Source organism: Puntigrus tetrazona, unplaced genomic scaffold, assembly GCF_018831695.1.
Source record: "Puntigrus tetrazona isolate hp1 unplaced genomic scaffold, ASM1883169v1 S000000081, whole genome shotgun sequence".
In the NCBI taxonomy this organism is placed as follows: domain Eukaryota; kingdom Metazoa; phylum Chordata; class Actinopteri; order Cypriniformes; family Cyprinidae; genus Puntigrus; species Puntigrus tetrazona.
In genome coordinates, this window is record NW_025047758.1 from 1 (window position 1) to 22,500 (window position 22,500).

Sequence of the window (22,500 nt, forward strand, 5' to 3'; positions counted from 1 at the left end):
TCAGGTGTGTGTGTTCAGGTGTGTGAGCTGTCAGTCAGAGTGTCTGGAGCAGGTTGTTGTGTGTAAGTTTGGTCCATCTGCTCCTCAGTGTCAAGTGTTTCTGATCTGGTCTGATCTAGGAGGTGTTTTTAGAAGTGTGTTTCTTATCTTCTGTGTACAGTCAGAAGCAGACAGAAAGTACATTTCAAGTATCTGTACTTTATCAGTGTCACAATATTCCAAAGCATACTGTTGTACTTTTTTACTTTACTATGTTTTGATAATTAATTACAAAAGAAATTCAGTAAAAAGTAGTACTAGAGTGCAAAAAGTACTAGTCCAGATATAAAAATCCTGTGTATCTTCTGTAGATGAACTTGTATCAATCTGTGCTGTTTTTGGACTCCACACATAATTCAAATGTACATTTATATTATCATCTCTGTCATTAAAACATTTATTTAGTCATTACTCTATAGTACACTTGCACAATAAGTGTACTAGTGTAATAAAGATGGTCTAAGTGTACTACAAGTGGAAACTAAGTACATTTTCTTCAAAAATACAGAGATATGTTAAAAATATGTTAAAGTTCATATTTATTGTGTCCCAGAATAGCACAGATAAAACTCTAAGATCATCTTTTTAAGAAGCACTCAAGGAATCATTATACTATAAAAATATCTCCTGCACTTTTTCACAAGCAATAATTATAATTTCCAAAAAAGTTTCCAAAGAAAACACTCTGAAAGTAGTGAGAGTTTTTAAATTTATTTTGAAGAAAGAGAGAATAGGTTGAGTGCTGTGCGTCTCTGGGAGAGGTTTGCAGATGGAGTCTGACACGTGTTGGCTGGGAGGTCCAGGGCTTTGGACACTCTGAACATGTTGTGTGGGTTTAGTGCACAGCTGAAGGCTACAGAAAAGCTGATCCAGGAGCTTCTGTTTATACAGGCATTACACTTCTCATGCCTGCAGGAGCTGGATTCTTCTCAGAACGCATACACCTGGATCCCAGGCATGTGTGGGCCCACGAAGGGCCTGCAGAGACACGCCTGGAGCCCTGAGACACTGGGCTTCGATCAGCTGCACCACGGCCAAGCTTGGACATCCAGAGTTACAACGGAGTGTGCGAAAAATATCAAGACCTTGGTTCAAAATGAAGTTCTTAGCACGCATATTACTAAATTGAACATGACGTTTGGCTATATTTATGATGGGAAAACAAATCTTCATTGAACGTGATTTTCCAAAAAGAAGTACAGATACTTCTTAAAATCTTCTTCGATGCTGTCCAATTCTGTGTGCTTCTTCTGTCTGGTTTCAGGTTCAGAGACACATTTTAGTGCAGATGAATGAATCAGACACTTCTTCAGCCTCCATCAGCACATGCTGCTCCTGGATGACTCAACTCAGGTCCTCCTCAGCAGTGCTGGGTGTGTAACCTGTTACTGTAATTCATTACTAGTGAAGTAAGGGGTTTACTGTAATTTAATTACAGTTACTACCTGTGTGAATAATTTTAGTATCTATAAAACATCTATAAAGTATCTATTCTTCCTCACGCCTGTGGTGATTGTGGATCTGTCTCTCTGTCCGCCGGAGCGGCCGATGCAGGTTAAACAGAAGAATCTGAGATGGTCACTTAGATAAAGCTGAGCGGATGAAGCCGCCCAGACCTGGCAGGAAGTCCAGAGATCTGCTGCATTATACCAAAGACAACAGATGCTCAGAAACGCTATGATAACAAGGCACTAACTGACATAAGTTCAGGAGAAGAAACACTTTATGTGCTGGGTTTTTTACATTTGTTAATGATTCTGAAACAGTGTTCACTGCCTTGATCAACTCAGGAACAACATCACTCTGAAGGGCTTTAAGAAATGAATCACTTTGAATATGTTCATGATTTGATCTGATTCATTTGGACAGTCTACTCATGAGTCGTTAGCAGCAGTTTCCTCTCAGAACAGGACTCTTTATTATGACTGTGTTTTAGTGTCGAAATTTTTTATTTTTTAAAGATCTAAGATTATGAGATTAAAGTCATACATTTTGAGAATAATGGGAAATTATGAGAACATTTTATGAGAATAAAGTTGAAGTGCTACAAGAATGAAGTCTAAATATTTCAAGAATAAAGTCAAAATTACTAGAATATAGTGAAAATGTTGGCAAAGTATTTCAAAATCTCCCACGCATGAAGTTCAGGCTGATTTATTTCTGTCTGCAGATGAGGAGGGATACAGCCCACCTCACCTACCCCACGTGACGGAGCGCATTATTGCGTGTCCTTTCCTCGAAGATCGCTCGAGGAGACTCTACTCTCCGAACCGGAGAGACGCCACACGCATGCTCCGCCTCCAAACACGCAGACAACTATCTGGTGAGGATCCGCGGACGCTTCTACAGCGCAGAAACGCTCTTCGATCCAGCTCCAACGCGCTTAACTCGCCCTGGTTTTCCAGGTGATCAACCTGTCCGGAGAGAGAGAAAAAGCAGGAGTCTACTAAGATGAACTCCTACAGCAGTAGTGTGCACTGTAAAAATCTTGGCAAAATTTACAGTAAAAACGGGCAGCTGTGGCTTGCCAGTTACTATTTATTGTAAAAATACGTGTAGCAACATTTTTAGATAGCGATCTACTGAAGTATTTGAATTGTGTTTTTGTAACTTTGTAATACACTGATGATGAGAGTCAACGTGACGAAAACAAAAACCAACTCACAAGTAGCTTTAAATACTGTATTTATAGAAGGTGAGCAGTTTCCATTCACACAAACACTCAACACCTGAGAGACTGAAAAAACATTCATTTAACAATACTAGATGTCACATACAGCCCTAATGTACATCATTGAACAAAGTTATTTTTACTTTAGCATTTTACAGCAAAACTGTAATTTTATAGTAATTTTACAGTTGGTCATTTTTTACAGTGTGGATCTGCCTCATCCAGTCTGGAGCATGATCTCAGAGTGTATCTGACCTGTGTTGATGTGCTGGTCTCTCAGACTCTGGACACTGGATGGCCGGACTTCCTCGCTCTCTCTCTGGATAAGATCTGCAACTATCTGTAAGGCCATAGAGAATTGGCTGAATGCTGACTCCGCTGCACGTGGTGGCTGGCTCACTGCAGGGTGAGGATACAGGTGTGTGTGTGTGTGGATGTGCAGTGTGTGTGTGTGTGTGTGTGTGAGTGTGTGTGTGTGTGTGTGTGAGTGTGTGTGTGTGTGTGTGTGTGAGTGTGTGTGTGTGTGTGTGTGTGTGTGTGTCTGTCTGTGTGTGTGTGCATCTGTCTCTCTGTAATTAGCATCTCTCTCTGATTCAGGAGGAAGGGCAGGGGTTGGGGGGTGGTCATCTCCTCCTTTGTTCATTTCACAGACGCTCTGCCAGGTATCTTCTACAGATCTCTTTCTCTCATACATGTGTGGAATCATCAGGATCTAATATCATTAATTTGGTATAAATTCATATAATAATTTGATTCTGTGATTTTTATATAATATTTTGCGTATAGCTTATTGTTATTACAGCTAAGCACTGTCTAACAGCTAGCTCCCGCTTTCAAATACCTTGGTCCTTTATTCTAAACTCTTCATACATTTTTAACTTTTAGTCTTAGCACAGCAGTTAATTTCTCATACTTAATCAAATATGACATAAACCCTTACATAACTTTAGAAATAAAAGATTGTCGACCAACATGCTTTGTCACTCATAATGACATGAAAAACAGTCAACTGTGGCAGCACTTTTACAGAACAAAAGTATTCAGTTCATTGCAGTAAATATTGCCTACTCCATGCTTCAGAAGTACATTATTATTGTTAGGCTTTCTTCTTCTATATAGAGGATAATTAAACTGAAAGCTGCATTGTATTTCATGGTTTTTTTAGAATCTTGAATTTTTTGTTCACGCGTGCTAACTGGTAGACTGTTATTCAGTTTTGTATTGTGTTGATGTGGTCGCGGAAGGTGTTTTTGTGCCGAAACAATGATAAACGATACAGTTTCTCAGACACCGGATGCTGTGAGTTTTGGCTGCTCTCATCTTCATCATCGAAAGTGTTCAAGCTGCTGTGGTCTGATGTGATGCTGTGGATGGATTGGTGTGAATGTGTTGGTATCTTCCTGACGGGATACAGACTGTGGCTTTAGATCGCCCGCCATGAGGAAGTTCTAGATGACAAGGTTTCTGCTTTGATGACGCTGCCCCAGAAAAAGGTGATTGGCACACATGATCTCGACCTTTCTTTGCTAGCCTCTTTCCTTACATTATCATCAAAATATTTCTTTGCATTTACACTTTTATTGGCCTAAACTGATTTTAAACAAGCATTTTGGGGTTCTAATTTTCAGCCCTGATCTTATCAGAGATCGCTATATCTCCAGTAATATGTCCTCAGTAAGATGAGATTAATATGATCCAAAGCATATAATGCAAGTGCTCAGTGAAAGCTGAAGAATAAAGGTCCTCAGAAGATGTGGCGATGTTTCTGGAGGAACAGTGGAAAGTAAAGCTCCTCCAAAGGTCCTGATGATCAGATTCTTGTAGAAAAAGATTGATGGAGAATCAAGTAGCTGAGCTGCTTCAGTCCCGTGAAGAGTTCATCTGAGATATGACTGCAGTTATTCTCTGACCTTTACTTGATAAAATCAGTCCAGATCTGATACCAGTAGCGTAAAACTATCCTCCAGAGACAGAAGACATGAGGAGATGGAGTGCTGAACACACATTATTCTGTTTCAGGCACGTGAGGATCTCAATGCCCCCTGAGCGGCTCCATCAAGATGAACACGTTTCCTCTTCCTGCACTGCGCTATCATTCACGGGCGCGCCTCTCGCCTCGGACTTGCCACAGGAGGTCAAGTTCAGTAAGCGTGAGCGTCCAGCCGACTCCGGCCGCTGTAACGTGAGCTCTTGTGTTCCTGCAGGCCAAGGTCAGCTGTATCTGAAGGTGTATCAGGGATGCAGGTGGTGTATGTCTCCGGAGTTCAGTGAGTCACCCGGCCACACTCTGCTCATGCGCGGCTTTTAGTAACGAGATATGCTATTAGTTTTTGAAGTATATTTCATTCACTGTTTTTACTTTTAGTAATGATACTTTTACTTTTTTTAATGATAAACTTCTGATTTGATTTGGTTTGTGAAGCAGTCACGTTGGAGCCGCCTTCTCAGAGACAGGATCTACGCCGCCTGAACCAGCTCAGCTTCTGAAAGGAGACATCATGGTACAAACAAACCCTGAATAAACTCTACAACGCCACACAGACACACGCTGGTCAAAAACAGAAAGAAATGATGAATTTTTTTCATCCCTGGAATCATGCCAGCTAAAACGAACTGAAAGCAGAGAATTCTCTAGATTTAAATCTAGACAGACCAGGTTTATGGGATTAGAATTTCTTTAGATGCTTGATAAAAAGATGATAAAGAAGATAAATACTTTTATAAACTACAAGAAAGTAAAATGGTATGGAGAAAAATATTTGGTGATCAGACCTATCCATCTATGCCCTCTATACTCTCAGCGAGGAACCTCTGTGTGTCTATCAAAGTGTTCTCTTTCTGTCTTCTTTCTCTTCTCTGTGAGTGTTTTCTTTCTTTCTTCTCTCTCTATCACGTTCTTCTCTCTCTCTTCAGGTGAAATGCTTCCATAAGAGCGGTCGCTCGAGCGGTAGACGCCTGTTTTCTAGAGTTCAGTTTCACAGGAGCTGCCTCAGGCCTACAGCCTCGTGTTTCAGAAAGACGACATGGAGCAGGCTAACAAAGGTCAGAGACGGCCGCCTGAGCTGCAGGCGCAGTGACTCGCCCAGGAGCTTATTCAGAATGAAAAAGCCTTGATGTCAGGTCTTGATGTCCTGATGTTTCTATTTCAGGATGCCAGATTTCCAGAGTATGGGAAAGTGAGCTGTTTTTCTCCGAAGGGCTCAGAAAGACTTTCAGGTGGGTTTTTGTGTTCTTGTTTGTGTAACACTGAGGTTTCTCCGCACATGCTCTTTGTTGTTCAACAGGTTCAGAGCGCTGGCACAACGCCCAGAGGGTGACCGCTTTCGATCACATGAGCGCCCGACTTCTCTCCAAGTGGAACTTAACAGAACATCTGCACTGCAGAAGGTGTGTAGGATTACGTGGATGATTATTTATTAAAGTGAGACCATGTGCTTGAGATTATATGATGCTCACATCCCCTCAAAGATACTCGAGTCTGTTGTTCATTTATCAGCAATATGTCATTGTTGTCACAGAACCATCATATTGTACTTCATTTAAGCTATATAGCACTTTTCAAAAGTGCTAAAATCAAGCAAAGCAGCTTTACAGAAATGAAAGTTTCTACATTTTATTTAGCAGCTCATCAGTAGTGACTCAATGATCCATCGGTTGGCAAAAATATTCAGTAAAATCATACAGTTAGCTTCTACTTAATACATAATCAGACAGACATTATTAGCAGCAAGGATTATATGTCGCGATCAATCTCTCATTATTATCTAAATATAAAAACAACAAACAAAACAAAAGAACAAATGTTTATTGCATGTTTTATGTTCTAGTGTGTCCAGCAACTTGGTTCAAAAATAGAGTTTAATTTGTATGTATCCTGTTTTAATGAACACTTCTCACGCCTCAGTCACGTCATGAACTGTCCTGATTCTGTCTCTGAATCATTTACTCAACTGTCTATGAAAAATACTGATTCTTAGGGAATGAATCAAATCGCTCGCTGAGTCATTTAATCATCTCACTTAACCAAACTGGTATTAGTTTTTTACATAATTTCCAAACGCAGTGTCCAAATAAGGCTTATGCATATTGTTTTAAAAACCAGTAACAGTGGTTTTGTTTAGTCTTAAGATCCTCTCTGTTGTCCTTCTTTACTTATTTAAATATATTAGACATTCTTGTCTGTTGATCTGTAATATAAAACATGATATCACATGAGCAATAGTGCTTTATATATCTTGAGTTTAGCTCTCATATTAAACTCCACAAGCTTCGCATCTTAACTGAAACCCAAGCAAAAATCTGTAGAAACTCAGCCTGTTGTATTAGACATGCTCCAAGTTATATTTGTGTATATCACATTTTAGCTCTTCCTTTTCAGAAATATAAATAAATGTATTTTTAAGTATCCATGGATTATCACGCCTTCTGTTAAAGTCTTATCACAATAGAAATAAAACCAAACAAAAAAACCCTCAAGCTAGAAATTTCATTAATGTTATATTAAATTTTAAAAAGTAATTTAGTAGCCAGAACAGATTCTCTTTATTGTTTTGATGAACATGAAATGAATGACAGCGAGAATAATGCACTGCATATCACTTCTAAGAAGTCTTGCATTATCTAGCCTGTGTGTTTTCTTTCTCAGCTGTTTGCTTTCACTTGAAAGGCATATTGAGTGAGTGTATATTACAACCCTATATATAAGTGGAAAGAATATCATTTCAGCAACCTCCCTCTCTCTACGAAAGCACTGTTTCTCCAGACAAATGAGTTCTCTTTCACTGCTGATTGTGTTTTAATGGCTTAAATTGCATTTTAAAGAAACACATGTGAAGCAGTTTCAACACAGCAATGTAAGCCTGAGCATGTAATCACGATAGACTCCGGAAGCTGACTAATTTCTACCAGTTAACCATATTACTTGGTATATCTCCCAACCCCACTGACCTATTAAAGCGCCAGATAGCCTCCTTTCAGTTCTGCATTATACATCACATCTGCTGCCCGGAGCTCGTCTTAAATGTTGTTTTTTGCATAGTTGGGCAATTTTCAGTCTGTCTTTTCTTGTACTGTGGCTGGTTGTTGCACAATACACACACACACACACACACACACACACACACGCCAGCTTGAAACCACCCCCGAGAGTCCATGCATCCTTTTTCTGATCATGCGGTGAGGCTGATGGCAGGACTTCATGTGCTCTTTGGCTGAATCTCCACCCGCCACAAACTCACACACACACACACACACACACAGGAATAGTCTGGCCAAAATCACAGGTCCCCACACAGCTGTTTTGTATAAAATATATTCATGAAAACAAGTTCCAGCACCTTTAATGATTGAGGTTTGATCAAGCACAAACAGACGCCCCTGTTCTCAGGAGCATTCCTCTTTGGCAGACTGTTTTCACACACACACACACTCCGCGGTGTATCCCAGGCCTCGAAAGTTACAGGAGGCCGTGGATGATACAGTGCTGTCTTTTGCAGAGCTTGCTTCATGAGGAATATCCATACACTGCATTGCTTCCTCGGCCAGCATCACTAACCGAGCTTGAGCGGTCAACAAACCTCCAGACCTAGTATGAGACTTCCAGCATACTGGTCTGTCCCGTGTGTCGGAGAGCCAGAGTACTAAAGGAGGAACCAGAACCACAGGAAGAAAACAGAGCATCGTTTTGGGAGCAAATGACTTTATGATTTGGGCTGCATCGGATTACAGCTCGAGAAACCCATCAGATGCAAGCTTTGACAAGCTTCGTCCTGCCCGTGTTGTGAGTGGTTCAGCTGATCTGTGGTCAGTCTGTTGACTCACACAGCTGTGATGCTGAGGCTTTGGCAGAAGTTTCGACTGGAATTGTAATTATAATGTTTTGTTTGTGCTGGCTAATTCCTGGCTGCTTTTGATGACAAACACAATACAGATGCCATACATCTCTCTCAATGCATGTCTGAAAAGGCAGAAAAGAAATGATTTTAATGCAAACTTTAGATGAAATGGTTTTGACCTTCTGCATCAAGGCGTTTTAGAGAAATATTCATGGTTCAGGACTATCATGGAATTCCATGAGAGTTATAAGCCTCCTGTTTTTATCTAAAATATTCTTACATAAATTGTGTTCCAATGACAACTCAAGATTAAATGGGTTTGGAACAACAAGAGACGATAAGCTATTAATGATAAAATCTAATTTTTAGTTTGGAGTAAATCTTCGTTTAATAAGGTGCGTGAACAAAATCTGTTGTTTAAGGCAATATGTTTGTTGGATTGAAATATTGTGGTGTGTGCATGCCATATGGATTTCCAAATAGCCTAAACTTTATCAGCATTTAGCTCACATGTCTTCTTTGTTTTATTCCTTCTGAGAGGCATCTAAATATTTGCTTGGCTTGATAGAGGTCCTTGCCCTCCGGGTCTTCAACAGTCATGTGACTAGAAAGTTATGAAGTTTAGTTCAAATGCAAATTCACATAAGTAAGAAAACACTGCTGTGTTTCGCCACTGAGACGCAGCACAATAAGGCTTTTTCATTATAGAAAGAATCTGTGTGACCTGTTCTGGAAAAATTAATGTAAATGCACAGACTAATTTTTCAGCTACAGACAAAAAGAAAAAGTTGCGTTGGTTGAATTTGAGATTTTGCCAAAAAGTTAGTTCATTACACTCGTTTAGCAAATCCAAGGACTCAAATATTAATGAATCATCTAAAAGCATCTTTATTTATGTGTTTTCTGGACAGAGTACTCCATTTTCTTCTTATTTCTTTCATCCAAAGTGCACATATAAACTATGTGAGTGTCTGTTAATGCCAAGGCCTGAGTCGTGTGTTTAGATGTGAAGAGCTTTGCTTTATCTCCAGATTGAAGAGCTCTTCTGCTTTGTCATTCTTGGCCCCATTTTGTCCCAGAATCATCTCAGGCTTCACAGGACTGGCCTTAACTTTACAGACTTTTCGATGTTTCAATATTACACTGTACTTAGAAATGACTTTCTTTAGTAAAATAGCACACACTGTAAAAACTATCATGTTAAATTAAAACAAAAAAGAGAAAATATATTCGTATGTATAATCGTATGTGATGTGTCAAACATAGGACACTGGTGCTCCCGCCCTCCTGTCATGCTCCGCCTCTGCGGTTACATTCCAGTCTCCATATATGGAAGAGTAGCCCCACCCTGAGTCTCAGTGACTGTCCTTCTTCAGTTCAGGAGGAAACAAAGCACAGATGCACAGCATTATTGGAACACACACCTGTTCACTGCATTCAGACCGGAAATATGAGACGCTATAAGAAGTGTTACACTTTATTTGATAGTCGCTTCCAGACTTTAACTGTAAGTAACTCTGTCTACTAATACTCTAATGACTGCTAGTTGACATGTAGTTACTTACTGTTAGTAGGAATGTCTATCAGAATACGTGTTACTAACTTTAATTCACAACTTTATTTCAATCTTCAAGTGCGTTTCATTTGGTGAATGACAGAGAAGAGCGGCTTCTTTACAATGATCCTTGTTTTCATCATGCAGTGTAGGGCTGTCAAAATTGTTTCATTTGAGAACTTGTTTAGATATGGTTTATGAACATTATTTAAGCATGCACTTTTTTTCTAAATATAGTCACGTACGCCGTCTCTTGTGGCCTCCTCCTAACTGGAAATCATGCTTTTAAATTTCAATATACCTTGAATGTTGATAATATTGTAGAGAACAAAATCTGAATACATTTTCAGCCGTGTCCCCTTCACATCCCTCTCTCCAGCGGTACTCCAGTGTCTCACGGTGGACCGAAGGCTCGGTGAGGAGGAACACGCAGCGCTCCACGCTCCTCCAGCCCTGACCACTGCACGCTCTCGGCCAGCAGCGACTCGAGGTCTGTCCAGTGCCCGCTGCGCGCACCGGCTGACTGGCTTCCAGAACCCGCAGCCCAGCCAGCAGGAGTGCGCGTGTGGAGCCTGGCTGCCGCCCAGCGGCCGGCCTGACGAGATGAGCCGAGGCTGCGCTGGTTCGGAGCTGCCGCCCGAGACTCGAGAAAGGACCGAAGGAGCGCGACCGACATCCTGCACGACGAGGCGCTGGCCTTGGCGGTACCGACTCTGCACAGCATGGACAGTCTGGGCAACGCTCTCTCGTCCTATCACAAGAGCAGCCAGAACTCACTGCTGTCAGACGGCTTCGCAGCCCCGGCCGCATATGACGAGCCTTCACGCCGCTCCAGCACGCCGGATACCCACACAGACCTGGGTCCATCAGCAGCAGCTGGTCGCCGCTCAGCAGTACTCGCACTGCCGGAGGAGGACGCTTGCGGAGGAACGCTTCAGCCACCACCTGCAGGAGCTGCTGCCTAAAGCCCCAGTGAGCACAAACAATACAACAGTCTTACGACTTCACACACAGAATTACTGTCACACCGCTTCTGGAAAGCTGAACAGCAGAAGCACACACCAAATCTGCAATACTATACACTACTTCCAGCCTCTGACTTTTCAATATAGTACTTATGCTTTTGAAAAACACAACACACAATTCTCTACGTAACGCACAAAAATCTAACAGGAATGAATATCATATAAAAGTTATAGAGCACAATAAATGAAGGTCAGATTGAGCTGGTATTGCATGACTCCTGGATGAAGGTTCCAAGTAGTTTTTATTTCCTGAAGCAAAATAAAAATAACATGGCAGTCATGGAATCAACACTAATCAAGCTCCTTGCATCAAGCTCCTGTCACATTGTCTGGTCTCACAGTTTTCTATGCAATCGCTACCTTGTTACTTAGCGCCTGTTTCCGGTGTTCTCTTCAGCTCCACTGCTGCTTTGCTTCTCTGGATCGTGTATGTACACCATCTGACTCTTACCTGCTATTATGGAGATAATGGAACTAAGAACTTCACTATTCCCACATGCTCACCTGGAATCAATGACCTTCATTCATCCACCTTGTCCGTGTTCAATAAACCTGCTGTTATTTGGCATTTACCTCTATGTCCTCTGTGTATTTGCTCCATCCACAATGAGCAACTCAGATCTGATAGTTTAGTTTCAAGGAGGCTTAGAAGATCTGTAGTACTCTAGGAATGCCCAAGAAGAGTTGATGCATTTTATATGATCCTTCATCTAAGTCATAACCTATCATGGCCGCTAGTTCTGTGCTTTATGGAGTAATATTCCCTAAAACTGTTTGGAGCATCCTAGGTGTGTGTGACTTTCTTCTTTCCAGACTTAATCCAATCTGAGTTTTAACAGAAACTGTCTGAACCTCCAAAGTGCACATTATTTTTGCAGCTTCTATCACCTGCTTAAACCAATTCAAATGCTTGGAAGGATAATTGTAATTATAACTCTGATTGATTTGACTGAAAGAAGAAAGTCACATAGACCTAAGATGCTTCAAAGGTGAGTACAAGACAGGATGATTTTCAGTTTTGGGTGAATCATCCTTTAAGTACAGAAGCCACTACAGTCTGAACTCACATAGTTTAGAGTCTGTTCCAAATCCAGAGTTTGCTATGAGTGCACTTTGACCCCAAAATTCCCAGGGAAAAGCCCATATGAGAATCTCTATTCTGACTCACGCATCCACCCTCAGAGCATCCCCAAATCAGCTCTTACAGCCCTTTAGCAGAGTTAAGAAGATTCTCAGCTTCTGTTTCTAGACTTCAGTTTCACATTCATCTCACAGAGAGCCTCAGCATCCCAAGTCTAACTCATTGTCTCAGCTCCTGTGCTCCATCTCCATGTTCCTGTTCTTCTTGAATCTCCTGGAAAAGAAGGACTCATTAACTCTCAGATAAGAAGCAAGAACCCTCACCATTCCCATACACTCACCTGGACTCACTCTTGCTTTCATCCACCTGTCTGTTCAATAAACCTGCTGCTGTTTCCTGTGTATTGCTGGCTGTTAAGTTAATAGCCAGTAATTTATCAAGTGCAAAAATGTTAGTAACCTAAGTTGCCTAATTCATTTAAATACTTTCCTATAGTAAAATGTTGCATTTGGAAAGAGAAACTCCTAATTGCATAGTTAAAAAGACTGTGTCAGTGCCTTTTTAGGCTAATTATTTACTGTGTATCTTAAGTATAACCTGACAGTATTATTTTGAGTCTAAAAAGATGGAATCGTGATTTTCCATTGGATTAGTCACGTAATGAGCACTTTAGTGAATGAGGTGCTGGTTTTTGTTGTTTCAGTGCAGAACCGCTGTCCTTCGAGCTCCACCGTCTCTCAGAGCCAAGACACGGACAAGAAACACGACGAGGAGTTCAGCTCTGACGCTGGACATCGATAACTCCATCCATCAGCTCAACCAGGCTCATCCTGACCTGGATCCCACGCTTTTGTGCCCATTTCCACTAAACCCAGCTGCTTCCAGCCGAGACCGCTGGAGCAAACGCTCAGGCGTTGGGCCAAACAGGTGAGATCACTCATACTCACGCTCTTCTGTGTGTTCATTCACACAAACATGCTCTTTCTATCATTTTCAAAACCTTAGGTGAGTGAAGCAGAGAAGACTTGTGTTGAGTGATGACTGTATGTATTTATCGAGGGTTGATAACACAATTGAAAATCAGCAATCTGAGTGAGGCAAGCAAACAATTCATAACATCCGCTGTTCTAGTTGTTCTAAGGAAGTCATTAGCTAATGTGCATACTGTATTAACTAATCAAAAGTTTTTAATTAATCAGAAAATCATAATTTGATATATTTACAAAAATTTCTTTACTTAATAATTTTTGGCATAAAGAAAAATCTATCATATTGACCACATACAATATATACAATACAATCATATTTTTGACTATCGCCAATAAATACACCCCTGAGCGAGAAATGGAGAATGGAGCTGTGGCTCTTATTAAAACCATGAATTTGAAAGTCATTTCCAGACTGTCTGTGGAACAACTGCTTGTGTGTTTCTCTCTCTCTCACACACACACACACATTCACACACACACACACACACACACTCACACACACACACACACCACCACACACACACACACACACACACACACACACACTGCCACACACACATTTAGTGTCTTTATTCGTGATCTGTGCCAGAGTTTCATGAGCAAACACAAGGCGATTGTTCTTGTTATTCAGTGATGGTTTATGATCGTGATTATAGTACAATCAGTGCATGTTTCATTCTCCATGTACTGACTGACAGCTCTGGTGTTGCCATGTTGAGAGAGAAATCAGGAGAAAGTGCAGGAATATTTCCTTCATCCTGAGAACCCTCACAATTGGCATAAAATATAACTTTTGAATGTTTGCATGTATGTGTGTGTGTGTGTGTGTGTGTGTGTGTGTTTATATCTCATCAGAGCACAGATTCATTAAGAGCCCAAAGACGAAAGTGAAGGGACAGAGCTCACTGGAGGAAGAGGACAGACGGCCTGGACACTGGGAACCTGAACACTGCAGAAACACACACTGACACTAAGTGGCACTCATGCACACACACAGGTGACACACACACACACTGGACCGCTGCTTTGACACACACACACTGACCGGGCTGCTTTGACACACACACATTGACCGCTGCAGCTGCACACACACACACACACACACTGACCACTGCAGCACCACACACACAGGTGACACACACACACTGATTTCTGAAAGGATCATGAAGACATCTTAATTTTTTCATTAATTACATCACTTTCATTCAATACACTAGTTTAATGCAAATGATATTAATAGCAAAACAATTTGAGTAAAACTTTAGTGAGGTCTAGTAACACAGTCAATGTAGGGAATAATAAAAGCTATTATTGATTGTGACAAAATATATATATATATATATATATATATATATATATATATATATATATATATATATATATATATATATATATATATATATATATATATATATATATATATATATTTGTCACAATCTATAATAGCTTTTAATATTCCTGCATTGACTGTGTTGCTAGACCTGGTCCAGTGATTCTGTGTGTGTCTGTGTGTGTGTGTGTGTGTGTGTGTGTGTGTGTGTGTGTGTGTGTGTTTGTGTGTGTGTGTGTGTGTGTGTGTGCATGCAGCATGCAGAAGTGTTCAGAGCAGATGGTGTACAGTACTCATCTCACAGTTCACTGGACACTGGCAGTGATGTGATGCCTTCAACACCAGCCTTTCCCATCACACCACCCACTCCATACTAGTAACTCACACACACACACACACACACACACACACTAGGACACTAGTTGAGATATTTCTTGCAGAGTAGTATATTAATTGTTTGTATTTTGTTCAGTCATAAATCATTATCAAGAGTATCATCAGTATTCAGGTTGAAATGATGTTAAGATCATCTGCACACATCCACTCTTCACCCGCTGTCTGTTAGACACTGATGTGTGTGTGTGTGTGTGTGTGTGTGTCTTGATCTCTGTCTCCAGTGAAGAGCATGATGTGTTACTCAGCGTTCAGACAGACGCCGCTCCTTCATTCGGATCCTGTAGAGCTGAACACGGTAACTCACACGATTTCTCTTCTGACCTGTTTTAGTGGATTTCAGGGACACACTCCTCACGGTCAGTGTTGTCCTGTGAACCTGAGCAGATCTGTTCATGTTGTTCTTTTCAGATATGAGAGAGAACACAGGATTCATTGGAGCTTCAAATGAAGGTTTCCAGCATCACGACTCATACATCACTGGAGTCCACGCCTTCTCTGACCGGTACAGCCTTCATTCATTCATTCATTCATTCATTCATTCATGTATAACACAGTGCCAGGTTTAACAGAAAGAAAGAATAGCTGAAATCCTGACCTGTCTTCTCTGGGTCACTGGATGTTCTGGTCTGTATTGTATTGTCCAGACTGTATTGATGCCATGCTTTGATTATAATATTGAATAATACATATCTATAAACTGTAACAAGGATTCTGAGTCTTAGTTAGAATCTGTGTGTGGAAGTTTATCAAAGAAAGTTACCACAAATGGATATGAGAAGGCAGACAGAGTCAAAACCAGAGTAGCAGGCTAATCTGTCAACATACAAAGAGTGATCGGGTCCAAGAAACATCAGTCCAATCAGTAACCAATACAAACCAGATAATCCAGACAACCAAAAATCAGAGAACCAGGCAGAATCATGCACAGAATAATGCTGGGTAAAAGCAAGTAACAGGCAAAGCTTCCGCAGTGAGTTCAATGCATGGTCTCTGAATATGAAGCACTCAAACAGGAAATGAGTACAGAGGAAGTGGAGCACAGTCAGGGCTCTACCAATGGTCTCTCTTCAGGTCCTTAGCCCTCCCAGTCCACTCAGATAATAGAGCTGACATCCCCATCTTGGTCTTGAGTCCAGTAACTCATTCACCTGGATTCCTGTCAGAGTCTGGGCAGTGGTTAAGTGCTGAGATGTTCATTGGGAAGATCAGATCATCTGGAGAGCGCATCTGATTTATAGTTCTTACTGTTGGGTAGATAGTCACTGTAAACTGGAAAAGAGTGAAGAATAAGGACCAATGAGCTCAATGTGGGTTAAGTTGTTTTGTACTTTTAATATGCTTCATGTTTTTGAATTTAAATGCATTTCATGGCCCCTGTAAAATCAGATTGAAGAAACCAATGTAAAACCTGCTGTGAAAACGAATTGTTGAATTGTTACCGGCGACATTAGTGTGTTGTTGAGTTATTAATGATATCAGCAGCATGTTCTTCAGTTGATGATGACAGTAGTGTGTTGTTGCCGATGCAGATCTGTAGACTGTGTGAGCTTCGCCCCGTCCTCCGGTCAGTCTCTGCCCGCTCCGAACGCCCACAGCTCTCCTCTGAGCGGCCCGAGAGCCCGAGTCCTGCAGCCATCTGAGGAGAAGCTGGAGGCGCTGGAGTCTGATGGAGAGCTGTCTCAAGGGCTCGTGTCTCCAGCGGTTTCTCCAGTCCTCACAGCGGCAGCTCGCTCAGCATCCCCTTCCCAGCGTGCTGCCCTCGGACGGCTGACCCCGTCAGCTTCGTCCAGGACACCTCCAAGTACTGGTACAAGCCTGACATCGCCAAGCAAGGTATGGTCCCGATCGTGGACGGCTGACAGACGGTGTCTGGCGCTCATCTGACCGCTCTCTGTTCTCACGCAGCTACGCTCTCTGAAGGACAAGGAGCCTGGCTCCTTCATCGTGAGGATGCGTCACTCATTCTAAAGGAGCGTCTGGACTGGCCATGAAGGTGTCCACACCACCACCATCAGCCCTGCAGAGCCGGAGAGGTGAGACTCTTCCGATCGGAGAGTCTCCTTCATCTGTGTGTTCACATAATCATTTATTACTTTGAATCAGTAAGAATGTGTCTCTCTTTAGCTACTTAAATGGGAGGTTATCTATATGTGTGTGTGTGTGTGTGTGTGTGTGTCAGGAGTGGATCTGTCCAGCCAGCTGGTGCGTCACTTTCTGATCGAAAGTGTTCGGCGCGGGGCGTCCGGCTCAAAGGATGTCCAAACCAACCCTACTTTGGCAAGTTCATCTGACCTGCTGATGGATTCATGCTGCTGTGTGACTCTCTCTCACGCTGATGTGTGTGTGTGTGTGTGTGTGTGTGTGTGTGTGGTGCAGGCAGTCTAAGTGCTCTGGTCTGTCAGCACTCCATCACTCCTCTGGCTCTTCCCTGTAAACTCATCATTCCTGACAGAGGTATTCATCTCACTTACTGTTCATACTACAACCATCAAAATCACACACGTTCATTCACAATCAATAGAAAATATAATGAAATGTGTGTGTATGTATATATATATATATACATCACATTACTGTATTTTCACTGTATTTGTGATCAAATAAGTGCAGCTTTAATGAGAAAAAGTGACTTCTCCAGTAGTTTCTAAGCACTGTTAAATCCTGATGGCTCATTATGGAGGAGAGTTATGAGCGACTGCGTGAGTGTACATGATTATAATAAGACTAAAGCTGGGTGTGATGTTTCTCCTCAGATCCTCTGGAGGACGCTGTCAGCTCTTCATCACAGTCCATCACCAACTCTGCGGCTGAGCTGCTGAAACAAGGAGCAGGTGTGTCCAGTGAAGATACCTGAGTGTAATCTCTCAGCTCTTAACCTCACGCTGTCGTGATCACGTGTGTTTCAGCCTGTAACGTGGTTCCTGGGCTCGTGGAGATGGAGTCTCTGACGGGAATCAGGCGGTGCAGAAGGCCACCGCCGTGGTCCTGAGTGCCGACTCGCTCCTTCCTCCACCGTAGTGCACTTCAAAGTGTCCTCGCAGGGAATCACGCTCACCGACAACCAGAGAAAGTAATGCAGCTCACACACACACACACACACACACACACACTCAGTGCCACTGCACAAGTTCACGGGGAATACTGTCTTAAAGTGTTCTAGTATTTCATGAGAGTCCTCTACAACAAGCTTAAATACATCTAAAAGCAAAAAACACTGTAGTTTCACAGAATATACATTGTTAATATTAGAGTCATTTGTTCTTAAAACAATGAAAACATTTATTAACCCTATCCCACGGCTTTAGTTTAACTGCTAAACTGTTAATACTTAACAGTCAATAACTGGTTTTAAGCTGCTCAGAAGGCCGGTTTAATCACATTACAAATGAGGCATTCGTTCCAGGGGAAACAGATTCTTTTAATAAGAAAACACTTAAAGGTTGTGAGTCAGGAGCTCCAGACTGTTCTTGTAGAGAATCAGTCTCTTTATAGTCTCTGTTACAGTCAGCAGAGATTCAGGAATCAGTTTTCCGTAAATGTGCTGAACACACTTTAATATTAGTGTTCAACTGTTCTGGAACAGTGAATATCTCTTTGGTTTTGAGACTTACCAGTCTTTGCAAACTTTAGGATCTTATCTTTACAAACAACACTCCAAAGGGAAAAGAAAATTGAAATCACATCAAATGCTGCTGTCTGTTCATGTATCTGAAGCTGAGGAAAGTCCACTAACATCCACTCACACTGTCTCTCTCTCTCACTCACTCACTCACTTTCACACACACACTCACTCACTCACTCACTCACTTACTCTCACACACACACACACACACACTCACTCACTCACTCACTCTCACACACACTCACCTCCTCACTCACTCACACACACACTCACTCACTCCACTTACTCTCACACACCTCACACTCACTCACCCTCACTCCTCACACACACTCACTCACCACTCACTCTCACACACTCCACTCACTCTCACTCTCACTCACCACTCACTCACTCTCACACACACACTCACCCACTCACCCACCTCACTCACACACACACACACACACTCACTCACTCACTCACACACACACACTCACTCCTCACCACTCTCACACACACTCCACCACCTCACTCACACACTCACTCACTCACCTCACACACACTCACTCACCACTCTCACACACACACACCACTCACTCTCTCACTCACTCACTCACTCACTCACTCTCACACACACACACACACACACTCACCACACACTCCTCACTCCTACTCACCACTCACTCACACACACACACACACTCACTCACAGGCTGTTCTTCCGGAGACACTACGCTTGTAAACGCCCGTCATCTTCTGTGCTCTGGACCCACAGGATCGGAAGTGAGTGCATTCTGCTTCATTTCACTTTGACTCTTCTCATGTTTCTGTACGTCTCATATTTATTTTTCTTTGTGTCTCTGTTCATTCACAGATGGAATTAGAGACGGCTGCTCCTCAGCAAAGTGAGTACTGAGTGTGAACGGACATGAGTAGATTCACTACTTATGTTTGTGGAAATGAAAGAATGTATTTGAAGACTGTTGGTAATCAATGACTCCCCATCAGCTACATGAATAATAAAAACAAATCTCTTTTGTTCCACGTTCCATAGCCATTAGCTTATATGTTTATATGTATTTCATTCAAATATTTATTTGTAAAGCTACTACTTTTTTTAACATTTAACACAGAAATAGCTTTAAATAGTCTTTTGTCTTTTGTGGTGTATTTGGACGCATGTAATTAATGGTTAAATCTAATGCAGTAAACGTGACGGACTGAGCCGCAGACCTGTCAGTTGTTCTGGTGAGAGATTGACTCACCAAATCTACTTCCTCTCTCGGCAGGATCTTCGGGTTCGTGGGCGCAGGAAAGCGGCAGCGGTCAGGAGAACGTGTGTCACGTGTTTGCGGAGCACGACCCCGAGCAGCCCGCCAGCGCCATCGCCAACTTCGTCTCCAAAGTCATGATCGGCTCTCAGAGGAGTCTCTGAAAAGCAGCATACAGCTTGTATATTTGTGTATTGAACATATGTAAGCATGGTCTACACAGACTCGAAGGAGTTATTCAAATCTCAACATACTTGTTTATGGACAGTAATGCTTTTTAAATTATTTCTAGTATCTTATGTAATCGCATCTCACTACTGATGACATAAAACCAAAAACGTCTTTGTAATGTCATTGCATTTTAGATATCTATAAATTTAGATTTTTATTTTTTTACTTGCAAATTTCATTATATGCCAAGTTGTTTTCTGCAGAATAAAATGTATACTTATATATATATATATATATATATATATATATATATATATATATATATATATATATATATATATATATATATATATATATATATAGGTATATATATGTAAAGGTTATGCATGTGGATTAGTTTCAGATGTCTGTAATCATGTTTGAGGTCTTCTGTGTATCTGCTCTTCTTCATGTCATTTTTTATCAGTTTTCATATAAAATCTGTTTTTATATAAAAAGGCTGTCATAGATTCAGTCACGTGTTGTACAGGAGGATCTGTATAAGATTAATGCTCTGTGTTCTGACAGACTCTCATAAGCTCATCTGAACAGATCTGATATAATACAGGAGCATACTTGATGTTGTTAGTAACTGCTGATTTCCAGAAACTGAAATGAACGACACACACGCACACACACAGTCTCTGAATTTCTGTAGTACTTCATTGCTTCCATCAGTGTTGAATCTGAGAAATAAAGAATACAGAGAGAAATGATTAAGTGATTATCTGTCTGGTCGTCTTCTTTCACACACACTACTGCATCCACGTTCACACAGTCTGGTCCGTCTTTATATCAAAGGTTTGTTCAGCAATCACTGAGTCTCAGACTGTGTGATTCTTAAATCTTTCTGTGGGTGTCTACATTTGAAGGTCCTGTGGATCACTCCCATACAGATAATGATTCCAGTGTGGCTCCTGATGTGAGCTGTACTCAAAAACCACTGAAACACTCCAAGAAGTGTGTGTTAATATACGCTAAGGGTGTTTTCACACTTGCATGGTTTGTCAACACTCCAAACCATCTCAGAAAGCAGAGGTTTTAAATTTGAAAGGCTGAAATTGTATTTTTATTGTGTGTGTGTGTGTAAACCTGAATCTGAACTGCAAATCATGCTTTTACAGTCATTCTGTAAATCTCAATCTGCTCTTATAAAACAGGCTTAGAAAGCCTTACTTTTTGAGCTTAAACATCCTGCAGTAACCTGTGTGTTTTAAGATAAACATGATTACATTGATGAAAATATTCAGGTTTCTGAGGCTGTGATGTCATTGAACTTGACTAGATCCAAAACGCAGCAGTCTGAAGACAAAGAGGTCTGAGACACCATCCTGCTCAAGTCCTCTTTCAGGAACAGACAGACACACTCTTTCACTCTTTCTCCACCTCTACTACTCTAATTGTCAGTAGGATTTTTCAAGGCCAGTCTTTTCTTCATGTATGTGTTTCTTTCATCAGAATGATAATGAAATGTTTAGGCGGTGACCCCTGACCCTGAACAAGCCTTATCCTGTCCTGTTCCTCAGCGGCCTTTAATGAAGAATGAGGAATCAACCAGTTTCTTCTTCTCATGCTGTCTCTCTCCTCTTTAACATTCTTCCCCATCTCTGCCATCATATACAGGATCCTAGATATTTCTTTAACCTGGACTTATTTCTCCTTAGTTTATGACGTTTCACAGCACATTCCTTTGTGAGTTTAAACTGTTTGGGTAAAAAGTTAGTAAAAAGAAAGATAGTATTTATGCTGCAGATATACAAGTACCATTATCTGTGGAGGTACTGCCCCCTGCTGGACCGGAGGACGAGTTATTGTTGATCTAATAGAGAACTGCAATATTTATCTGGATAATTTAGACCCGTGTGTCACTCACAGGCAGAACACTAGCTGTCACTATTAGGATGAATTTACTTTAAAAAGTCTTTAATAGATAACTCATGACTCAATGACTCACAAACATTGCTGGCATGTTCTCATGAGACACAGCTAGTTTGAGAGCCGGGTTTATGATGGAAAACGTTAACTAGACTCATAAAGACGTTCAGCAGGTCTTTGCAGACAGTAGATGTTTTCCAGATGAAGCCTCTTTTGAAGACATACATGTGATCGGCCTTCGTTTAATGATGAACGGCTGAAAACTTTAACAGAGACACGTAGAAAACTTCTGATCATGTCTTCTCGATCTTTCAACAGCTTTCAGACACGGCTCCACAGAACCTTTCTAAAAACAATTACTATAATTACAATCATTAATAAATATAACTATAAAACATTTTGAGTATGCATGCTAGCTAGGAAGTATAGTCACTAACAGAGTGTAAGGAATTTTAGGAAGAAAGAAAAAGTATTTTGTAATTGAAGTCTGAATTCATGTGTTATCCAGCGATAATGAGGAATGTGTTACTAAAGGTGTCCTAGATATGGGAAATAATCAACTGGAAGCTGTTAAATGTTGACTGAAATTTTTCATGAAACTATTTTTTGTTTAGTAATATGCA

At 41.2% G+C, this 22,500-nt stretch overlaps 1 pseudogene; it reads left to right on the forward strand.

The window, feature by feature from the left end:
• Positions 1-861: 861 nt before the first annotated feature.
• On the forward strand, positions 862-19,956 carry LOC122332471 (annotated as a pseudogene).
• The last annotated feature ends 2,544 nt before the right edge of the window (positions 19,957-22,500 follow it).